The following is an 11,557-nucleotide window of genomic DNA, read 5'->3' on the forward strand; positions in this document are numbered from 1 at the left end:
GAAAGATATTCGCCACCCCGATCTGAACGAAGTGCTTTAATCTTTTTACCCAGTTGGTTCTGTACCCTGTTCTGGTATTCCTTGAATTTCTCAAAGGACTCACTTTTATGCTTCATTAAGTAGACATATCCGTATCTACTCAAATCGTCCGTGAAAGTGATAAAATATCTATAGCCATCTCTAGCGATAATTGACATATGTCCACATACGTCCGTATGTATGAGTCCTCATAGGTCACTAGCGCGTATTCCAACACCTTTGAAGGAAATTCGAGTCATTTTGCCAATGAGACATGATTCACACGTGTCATATGTAGAAAATTCGAATGCGGGAATAGTCCCATTATCGACGAGTTTCTTTACGCGTTTCTCATTTATGTGTCCCATTCGACAACGCCATAGGTACGTTTGATCTTTGTCACCAACCTTTAATTTCTTATCATTCATGTGTAATATTTCCGTGGTTTGATCTAAGATGTAAATTTCATTCATGGAAACTGCTTTGCCATAAATCATTTCATTAAAAGAGAAAATACAGCTATTATCCTTTATTGAAAATGCAAAACCGTCTTTATCAAGTACGGAAATAGAAATACTGTTCTTAGATAAACTGGGTACATAGTAACAGTTATAAAAATAACTCAAAACCACTAGGCAGTTGGATTACGTATGTTCCCTTCGAGACTGCAGCAACTTGTGCTCCATTCCCGACTCGCAGGTCCACATCACCCTTTTCGAGGGGTGTGATGTTCTTTAGGCCCTACAAATTATTACACAGATGAGAACCACAACCAGTATCTAGTACCCAAGTTCCGAAACATGCATGGTTAATCTCAATCATATGAATATAAGATGACATACCAACAGGAACGACGCGACCTGCTTTGATGTCCTCACGGTAGACGGGACAGTTCCTCCTCCAATGTCCAGTCTTGTGACAATGGTGGCACTCTATGTCACCGCCCTTCTCCTGGCTTCTTAAACTTTGGCATACCTACAGCTAGGTCGCCATGAGCCTTGCCCTTACCTTTACCCTTGTTGGAAATCGTGAGAACATCCTGCTTCATGCTCCCACTCAATTTCATATCCTTCTCGGTCTGTACGAGAAGGGAGTGTAGCTCATGAGGACTCTTTTTCAAGTCATTCATGTAGTAGTTCGCCCTGAAAAGGGCAAAACCATTGTGAAGAGAATGAAGCATTCGGTCAATGACAATGCTCTCACTTGTTTTACAATTCAGTGCCTCCAGCTTCTCGACATTCTCAATCATGTGAAGAATGTGTGGGCTAACCGGTTGGCCCTTCTGGAGTTTCGCATCAAAGAAGCGACCGGTATGCTCATATGTAACGATTTTCGGTGCTTTTGAGAACTCGTAAGTGAGCGTAGTGAAAATCTTGTTTGCACTTTGGGCAATTAAGCGTCTCTGCAAATTGGTTTCCATTGCAAAGATGAGTACGTTCTTTATCGCCCCCGCTTCCATAACGAAGTCACTATAAGCGAGTGACTCATTGACTTCTGCATTGGGGCCTGGGTTGACCGGTATTGGCTCAGTTAAGTACTTGAGCTTACCGTCAAGAATGGCAAAGATTCCGTAGTGTCTTTGCCTCCCGATCCGCAAAGTTGGACCCGTCATTTTTCAGACGTGTGAACCGATTCATTTGGTCAATAAAAACTTTAAGCCAGGACGCGCGATCAAGTGTGGCACTAGGCATTGGGATTGCGTTATTTCCAGCCATTTTGTTGTAACAGTATTATGAAAATAAACGTGTTCTACACTGCGAGAAGAAGAATAAAAATAATAAGCATGTGCATCGTTTATATTTTTAAGTCTAATGAACTACTGTCATAACGCGAAGACTCAAAATATTTATACAATTGACCTCCCTCAAGAATTATATAAATGATTCCAAGACTCAATTCCCTGTAAATTGATAAACTAACCTTTTAGCTAATTCTACCGTTAGAATTCTTGGTCGATAAATTTCTGTAAATTCTATCTTTAGTCCATCATAATCACGAGAAACTCTTCGGACTATGATGTTGAGGTAAACTAAGTCAACACAACTACTTACCCAACGTAGAAGGGGTCATATTATGCCTACCGACGAAGAAGGGATTCATAGTTGTTTGCCCTTATAAAGACTAATCTCAATTTCCGTTTTAGAGGAAGATCCCATCAACTTTATTTTAATTCATTTTAAGTGAACTAATATCTAGCATGCGAGAATGAATAAACTAAGGTGATGACTTAAAGACTGTGACATCTGCATGTCCATGAAAACTAACATACAACCTATATGAGTCAATTTTCATGTATTTTATTAGTAAGTGGTTTGGTTTTAGGCGGAATATGATGCATAAACTAACATGTGAATGAAAAGCAATAAGAATGAAAACGTAAAAGCAGTAAAAGTCCTAGTGTGGCCTATCCTATCAAAATGAACAATAAATACAAGTTTGGAATCCTCATTGGACTCGAGAAGCTTGTCTTGATGTTCCATCTTGATCCAGGTAGCGGGAGTGAGCTCCAATCTCCATCTTTAGTCTTCTTTTGAAAATTACAATAAATAAAATTTACATAATAAACCTATTTATTACAATCTAATTTCAAAACCCTAAACTAAAAATAAAGGAGATTCGAGATCTCATAAATACATAAAAAATCATGTTTCCTTCATTACGAAAACATAATTTGACTAAGGCCACACTAAGTATTACAATTTACAACCGATTGCAAAAATAAATACGTAAATAAAATTCATTCAATCGATTCATTCAACAAAAGAGAAGCATCAACTAAAAAAAATAAATTAAACATACAAGACATAATTCATTAATTATGTAGATTAAATTTCCAAACCACCTATTTAAATGATCAAATTAAGTGACAATTCCTCAATTAATCACATTAATTTCAATCTTAATTCATATTAAACTTGTAATATGAATTTAATCCAATCATTATTTTAAACCGCTTTAAACTAATTAGGTATCTTTATATGTGAACCTTTTCACTACAAATAATCATACATTAAAATGTATAATTATAATTATTGGCCAAAAACAACAAAAAAATTTTTCCTTTAAAAATTTTTCTCGGCCAAAAACCGAAAAACCCAATAAAAAAACTTTTCTCGGTTTTACAGCTAAAACCGAATGAAAAAAAAAAACAAATTTTTTTTTTTTTATATCTGCTGTACGTGAACAGTACAGAAACGAAAAAAAAAAAAATTCCACGGTTTAAAAACAGGAACCCTAATGCCCCCTTTTTTTCTTTTTGCGGCAAACATGCCCTAAACAAAAACATTAAGATGAACAAAAATCGTTTATAGATGCTATTAGAACGAGATTAGCATATGGATAAATGAAACATGATTAACTGTATATGCCAAAACTATATAGCAAAAACAAATTTTTATATCATCAACAAGACGATTCCATTTACAGTTTAATTTAATCCGAATTAAATCAAAGCATCTACCAATTCTTCATATAATCATTCTAACTGATTAAAACAACAATATGAAAAATCAAAATGGAAATATCGCATCAAAAGAAGAAAAAAAACACAGCTGACAAAATTTTCATCTCGGCAAAAATTCAGACGGCAAAAAAAAATTTTCACGGCTGGAAAAATTTTTCGATCCTTTAAGTTTTATTGTTTAAATTCAATTTTATGAAAATCATCAAAATAAAAATCGTGGCCTTGGCTCTGATACCACTTGTGGGAAATAATCTGTATACTTCCTTTATGTTCAAGAATTATAACGAATTTTATGAAGATGATACTAGTCATAAAATAAAAAATACATAAACAAAAGTAAAGGATTCAGAAATAACCTTCAGTCCTAGCAAATACGGCCTAAGAACAATATCAAAATAGATATTCGCCTATCAGTTGCACCCAAGATGCTCCGAGAAATGCCCTTGATTTTGCTAGAATCGATCCAAAATTTTCTGTAAAATTTAGGGTTTTGTGTTTTTTACTGATGAGAGGAGGCACAAAATTGCTTAGGAAAAATTCGGTCAGAATGATAATCATCCCTCTCTCCCTATAAACCGTGTATAAGGAGTTAATTAGGGTAGATTATCTTCTTTTAATTTTCGGCCCATTTGACCGAAATAAGGAGTATATTTCCTTATTTTCGGTTAATCCAAAAATGTATAAAATGTGTAAAATTGTCATTTAGTGAGGATCGAACCCATGACCTCTTGGTTTGTGTACCCTCACTATTACCACTATGACACATTCAACTTGTTGATATTAAATATAACCGATTACATTTAATTACGAATTAACAGATTAATTCGTCTAAGCTAACATTACATACATTTAATTAAATATAACTTATTATATTTAATTTACGAATTCACAGTTAATTCGTCTCGACTAATATTATTTAATCTTCATTAAAAAATTGTCTCATCAACACATTGACTAACTGTTTAGTCATATTAGGCATCAATGTGATCATATTTCTATAACCACATCTCTCAAACACATCCTATAGGTGTGACCTTTAGGGACCAGTTGATCACCGCCATCTGTATGATAATAACGTCAAACTTTCTAGCAAGCCAACCGTTATTAGGTAAACGTTAATCAACTGATTAAATATGCGAAGTATACCCTTGTGAACCTGTAAGAGATTTACAAATGTTATCACACTAATTTGTGGAGGACACAAGCTCCAACAGATCATACAAACATGTTCTCAAATTATAAGCAAGTAATTATTGTTGTGATGGATTGAGTTGGGTTATATCTTACAATCCTAAGAAAGTTGGGGTCCCGGAGCCAAATCGATTAGATTGTACAACACCTACAAGTCGACTTAGTCTTCCCTACTCAACAACATGCATGGTCTAATGAGACTCGAGTTGGTTTAAGTCTTACAAGTCTCATTGAAAAGATAGGTGATGGGTAAAAAATGCAAGGATTCATAGGCTCGCATTTCATCAAACATAACATGTGCATGAGTTGAGATCAAAACAAGCAAGCAAATAAACCATGAAAACATATTAATTTAAGCATGAATCATTCCCCATGTTGGTTTCCCCTAATTACCCATTAACCCTAGCTAGGTGACTACTCACTCATTATCATGATGAACATGCTAGCAAGGTTGTCAATCATACCAAAAAAGTAAAACATGATGAATAAATGAAAGTAATTAACAATAATTAAAAAGGGATTAAGAGAATTATACCTACTAATGATTCCAATAATAATGCAAAGAATAAAAGAAGTACTTGATGCTTGATTGAGAGGTTGTCAATCTCCCAATAATAACCCAAATAATCTTCAATTACCCAAAATAAAGGATGAACAAGAGAGAGATTAAGGAAATAAAACTTGTATTAAAACTTGATTAATTGTTGATTACAAAACTAAAGAGAGATTTGATTGATATTAACTACTCTAAGAATTGATAAGAAGAACATGCTCTTCCAATTAGACTAATGGGGTATTTATAGTGGAAATTAGGTGGATGCATTAGGGTTAACTAAGGGCTTAAATGACGATTAAGTTCCTACTTAAGGAAACGCCGGTATTTTCTGAAGGATGGGCATCTTTCTTGAAGCTTGAAGAAGCGAATTTGCGCTGTCTTGGAATCCGTGCGTCTTAGGCTCGGGACGGCCGGATTCGTGAGTCTCTGCCCGGGCGTCTTTGGGAGAAGACGGGCGTCTTCTGGTGGCTGCTGCCCGGGCGTCTTTGGTAGAAGACGCACGGATTGTGAAGGTGGAGGACGGGCGTCTTCTTGGCAATCCGCACGGATTGCTGCTCAATCTTGTTTCTTCTCCAGTTCTTCCCTTTTCTTCATAAAATCCTCGGGGATTTCCTTGGGGATGCAAGGATCTTTCATCATCATTGTCCAACTACTATAATATGTACAAAGGCCTTCTAATCTTGTCTCTCCTTGATGCTTGGTCATTGAATTCAATCAATTTAGTCTCATTTTGCCATGAAAATGCAAGGTTTGCACTCCTTTCCTACCAAGGACACAAAACCTCAAAGAATATGCGAAACAAAGAACCAAAGACAATAAATGACCCAAATATGCACTAAAAAGCATGGGAACAAGGCTAATTCGGGGACTAAATATGCGCTAATTATGGTTACATCAAATATCCCCAAACCGAACCTTTGCTTGTCCCGAGTAAAGAGGTGACAAAGACTAGGACCATTATTTAAACTAACCTAATAACATAGCCGACATGAGACAATTAGCGGGTCTCACTCCGCCCCTTCAACTCACAACAAGACAACCATGAGGTAGGATGCCTTCTTGCAAGGCATGGTGGGTCTTGCCAAAATGGCGACACATCCAAACATTAAGCACACAAAATCAAGTAATGGATGCATCTACAAAAGGAATAGCCACTTCCTCATCAAGTGGCGGAGTCAACTAAAAGAGAACAAATTTAAGAGCATATATTCCGTCGCAAATACTAGTTCAACAAATCACTAAGGCTAAGAGGATGGCACTAAATCACCTCCAAATGGTGTTAAACTAGACTACTTCCGTCCTCAATTTCCAAATACTTTCGTCAAGAGCGATCGGATGGCGTGGAATGATGATCCCCATGATGCTAGTAGCATATGACATGACAAGTCTCGAGTTCTATACAAAAGTAAAGGTCATGGATCATCCCAAGCTCGACAAAGTGGCTTGACAAAAAGGCTTTTTGGGAATGAAATGCTCAAATCGTTGTAAACAAGGGTGGATATGACTAGCATTCAAAAATTGACCTCATTCAACTTTCACATTTCAAAAATTAGAGATGGGATTTGTCCCTTCCGTGCTAATGTCCTTTGCTTTCGCCAATCGCTTATTAGGCAACCGGTTAACCTCTAGACAATAGCTTTTCGGGGTGATAGTCACTCTGTCTTTGGGCGGTTAAATTCACAACCGTGTGGGGGCCCAATTCAATGGATCCCTCTCCAAAGCACATCGAAGTGGTACGTCTCCATCAAAACGACTAAAATTCTCAACATTTCAACATTTCATAACATTTGAGGTTTCCTTGGCAATAAAACGTTTCCACATACAAAATCTTTGAAATGAGCACTTCAAACTTATTGATAGAAAGTATTTTTGGGTTGCCATACCACAAGGTCAATCAAGGTCACCTAGACAAGTTAACCAAGTCCACATCGCATCACGGGGTTGGATAGGTGACTCACATGCAAACCCTTGACTAGGCTTTGGGTCATGGGTCGAAAGACACTAGTATGACACAATCTAGGGTGGTTTACATCCATTCTAGTAGAAGTTGAAAAAGTATTTGTAATGGCTTAGTTGCTCTTGTCAAAGTTCCCAATTAGGCACTTTTCAAAACATTTCATCTAAATGCAACTATATGGCATGATGCAACTATTATATACATCCTAATGCAAGTGATTCTACCAACTAATATGACATATAAACTAAATGCAAGTTCTAAGTTCACATTGTTATACCGCATCAATCAAAATAAAGCCACATAGTCATTAACATAAAGAGGAAAAAGGAGATTGGAAAGATCATACCATGCGGTCTTCAATATCCTCATGTCTCGGATGTGGCGTAATCGATCAATGTGAACAAGGATAGAACAAACACAATATATACAATATATTTATGGCTACACTACAAAGGAAATGAACTTGTTTTTGGTTTTTCAATTTTCAAATTTTTATGGTTTTTCGAAATTTTTCAATTTTTTTGAATTTTTGAATAAAAGTTAAGTTAGAATTCCCCATCCCCACACTAATATGGGCATTGTCCTCAATGGCCAAAATGATGGGAAAACATGCAAGCATGATGCATGAATTCTACACTAAATGCAAACTACACTAATCTACACTACATGATGCATGGTTTTTTGTTTATGACGGAGAGGATAATTTAGATTACCTCCCGTTGTGTATGCATGTACTTCCCCAAACCGAGTTAAACATTATTGCTAGTGTCCTAAGGTTGGGTGTAGTTCATGTACACACGATGCAATGCATGAAACTAAATTTGTCATTTTGGATTTTCAAAAGGTGGGAACAATAAAATGAGAACACCTCAATGGGGCCGAGGTGTTAGTCCTCTATGGTGTTAGGACTACTCCAACAATGATCAAGATAAATAAATAAAACAAAGAGAGAAATAGACAAACCTCAAGAGGGTAGGAGCCTCCAAAGCTTGCTAGTCTTCCATCATATCATCACTATCATCATCTTCCTCACTAGAAGTGGACTCATCACCACTTCCCTCTTCACTTTCTTGTTCACCTTGCTCATCATCCTCTTCTCCTTCTTCACTAGATAAACCAAGAAAAGAGTGAAAATCTTCAATTTCTAGTGCACCCAAATCGATTTAAAGATGAAAGGCTTTGCCTTTATAAATTCAAAAATCGATTCAAAGGTTGAAGATTTTGTGCTTGGTTTTGATTTTTGTTGAAAGAGGAGTGATTAATTTGTTGTTAAAATGATGTTTTGATTTGATGTTGTTGAGGAATCTTGTTTTTGTAATGGAGAGGATGAGGGTTTTTGAGTTATGGGGTTTATGGGTAGTGTTATGAATGAAGGAATGAAGAAATGAATGTGGGAGGGGGTTTATAATGAACCCGAAAAATTTGAAATGCAGGGGGGAGACGGGCGGCTTTCCTTCGGGACGCCCGGATTCTGCCTGTTCTGGGTTTCAGAATTCTCGCCTAAAGACGAGCGGATTTGAACAAAGACGGGCGGATTTGAAAATGCGGGACGGGCGTCTTTCAGAGGAGACGGGCGGATTCCTTTACAGGGATTTTTCTTGTTTTCCTCACCCAAAAAGACGGGCGTCTTCTCTTGCAGGACGGGCGTCTTTCTGAAGACGGGCGGATTCTATTGCAGGACGCCCGAATTCGTTAACAGTCACAAAATTTCAAAAATTCAGCTCAGAAGGACGGGCGTCTTCTCCCCAATATGCCCGGATTGCCTGAAGACGGGCGGATTCTCCTGAAACCGCTCGGATTCTACCCCTTTTACCCGGATTCAGTTCCATCCGTGTACTTTGCATATCCCTTGTCATTTTTTCATTCTTCTTCAAAATCTCGTGTTCTTCATTGTGGGGGCACTACTAAGGCATGAATAGCCTAGGCAATTGCTATCCCCACACTAAGCTAAAGCACTACAAATCAATTGAAATCGTTAGTTCCTCCCTCACTTCTCTAAAACATGATAGTTATCTTGATCAAAGTACAAAAATCCAAAAATGACAAAAAAATTGCAATACAAGAATTGAAATGTGAGTTAGGGAGTTAGAAATATTTACAAATGGTGGTTTAGGGAGGACTCCACCAAAATCTCATTCTTGATGAGATGTCAAGGGGGCATGTCCAAGGTGTTGTTGATGTTGCTCAACACCTTGAAAAAGTAATCAAAAGCTTGTTCATTGTCATGATAAAGGTCTTCAATAGACCTTTGCCCTTGTTTTCGGTCTTGATCGATAGCATTACTAATGTCGGGATTGAAAATCCCTTCAAATTCGTCGTCCCAAAGACCACAAACTTCATTAAGTTGATCATTAAAAATCTCTTGATTTGATGGAGACAACTCTCCCATTTTCTTGTTTTGGCCAATGAGGCCATCTTCTTCATTGCTTGACTTTGGTGAGCTTTGCAAGCTCTCTGTGTTACAATTCACTTGCTCTTTGAATTGAGCATCTTCAATTTTCTTCTTCCATTGGAGTTCCGACTTCTTCCTATCATCCTTCCGGCTATAATGATCGATCATAAAACATGGTTCATATAAACGGGGAGCTCTCATAGTCTTGTCGAGATTAAAAGTTATACTCTTATCTCCCACTTCTAGAGTGAGCTCTCCATGTTTCACATCAATCACCGCACCCGCGGTGTGTAAGAAAGGTCTTCCTAGGATGATTGGAATGTTGGAGTCTTCTTCCATGTCAACAATGACAAAGTCCACCGGGATGAAAATTTCCCAATTCTTATGGGAACATCTTCCCATATCCCTAATGGTGTCTTCGTCGATCTATCGGCCATTTAGAGTGTGATATTGGTGCATTTAAGCTCTCCCATCCCCAAACTTTTACTCACCGAGTACGGCATAACACTCACACTAGCCCCTAGATCACATAAGACTTTGTTGTTCGTGGTGTCGCCAATGGTACACGGTATTGAGAAGCTTCCCGGATCTTTTAGTTTTGGAGGTGAACTCCCTTGAAATATTGCACTACTCACCTTAGTGAAGGCGATAGTCTCAAGCTGCCGGATCGACTTCTTCTTTGTGAGGATGTCTTTCATGTATTTCGCATAGGCCGGCACGTGATTGATTAATTCCGTGAAAGGAATTGAGACTTCCAAATTCTTCACAATTTCCATAAATTTTCCAAGTTGGTCATCAAATTTGGGCTTGGCTTGACGACTTGGAAAAGGAAGTCTAATTACAATGGGCTTCTTCTCCTTGACCTTGTCTTCATTTTTCTTTGAAATTTCTTCTTTTGATGATTCTCCATCCTTGGAGTTTTGCACAATTTCTTCTTTATCACTAGCTTCCACAACTTCATCCTCAACTTGCTTCTTCGGTGCTTCATACCTTGTACCACTTCTCAAGTGAATGGCACTAACCGTTTCATGTCTTGGAGGATTACTTTGAGGTGGTAATTGCCCCTTTTGTCTTTTGTGAGCTTGAAGATGCTAGTTGAGTCAATTGGGTTTCCAACATTTTGGTGTGAGATAGAATGTTGTTGATGGTGGTCTCCTTTGCTTGACTATCTTTTTGCATTTGAATGAAAAATTCTTGTTGATTCTTTTGCATTTGAAGGACAGCTTTTTGAACATCAAAACCTTGGTCATTTTGTTGATTGTATGGATTTTGATTTTGGTAACCTTGGTTTTGGTTGTAAAAGGGTCTTTGATTTTGGTTTCTCATGGGAGGTGGGGTGTATGTTGTTTGAGGGTTTTGAACATTTTGGCTTTTGTATGAGAGATTTGGATGGAATTTGGTGTTTTCATTGTAATAGTTAGAATAAGGGGTACCACTCTTGTATGCTTGGAAAGCATTCACTTGTTCATTTGTTCCCCTACATTCACTTTGGTCATGTCCCAAAGTTCCACAATTCTCACATATCCCACTTGGGATTGATGAAGATGTCGTCATGGCATTAACATGATGCTTTGGTGATTTTGAGGCTTCTTCAAGTCTAGCCATAGCTTTTTCAAACTTCAAATTGATGGTATCAATGTGAGCACTAAGTTGAGCACCCAATTGAGTAACGGAGTCCACTTCATGCTTTCCTCCTCTATTAGCCTTGCGAGGTATACTATATTGTGAGTTATGGACCGCCATTTCCTCAATTTTGTTCCAAGTTTGATTGTCATCAACTTCGGTGAACATTCCATTTGATCCCATGTTGAGAATGTTCCTTGAATCTTCATATAAACCGTTCCAAAATTGTTGTACCAAGAACCACTCACTAAGTCCATGATGAGGACATGAGCGACAAATTCCTTTGAACCGCTCCCAAGCTTCATACAAAGATTCTTCATCCCTTTGCTTAAAACCCGTAATTTGGGCTCTTAGCAT

At 37.6% G+C, this 11,557-nt stretch overlaps 1 non-coding gene across 1 annotated transcript; it reads left to right on the forward strand.

The window, feature by feature from the left end:
- Positions 1-11,450: 11,450 nt before the first annotated feature.
- On the forward strand, positions 11,451-11,557 carry LOC141602866 (small nucleolar RNA R71). Its single transcript, XR_012524772.1, has one exon. It is a non-coding gene; the product is annotated as a small nucleolar RNA R71 (small nucleolar RNA).

This window comes from Silene latifolia, chromosome 9, assembly GCF_048544455.1.
Source record: "Silene latifolia isolate original U9 population chromosome 9, ASM4854445v1, whole genome shotgun sequence".
Lineage (NCBI taxonomy): Eukaryota > Viridiplantae > Streptophyta > Magnoliopsida > Caryophyllales > Caryophyllaceae > Silene > Silene latifolia.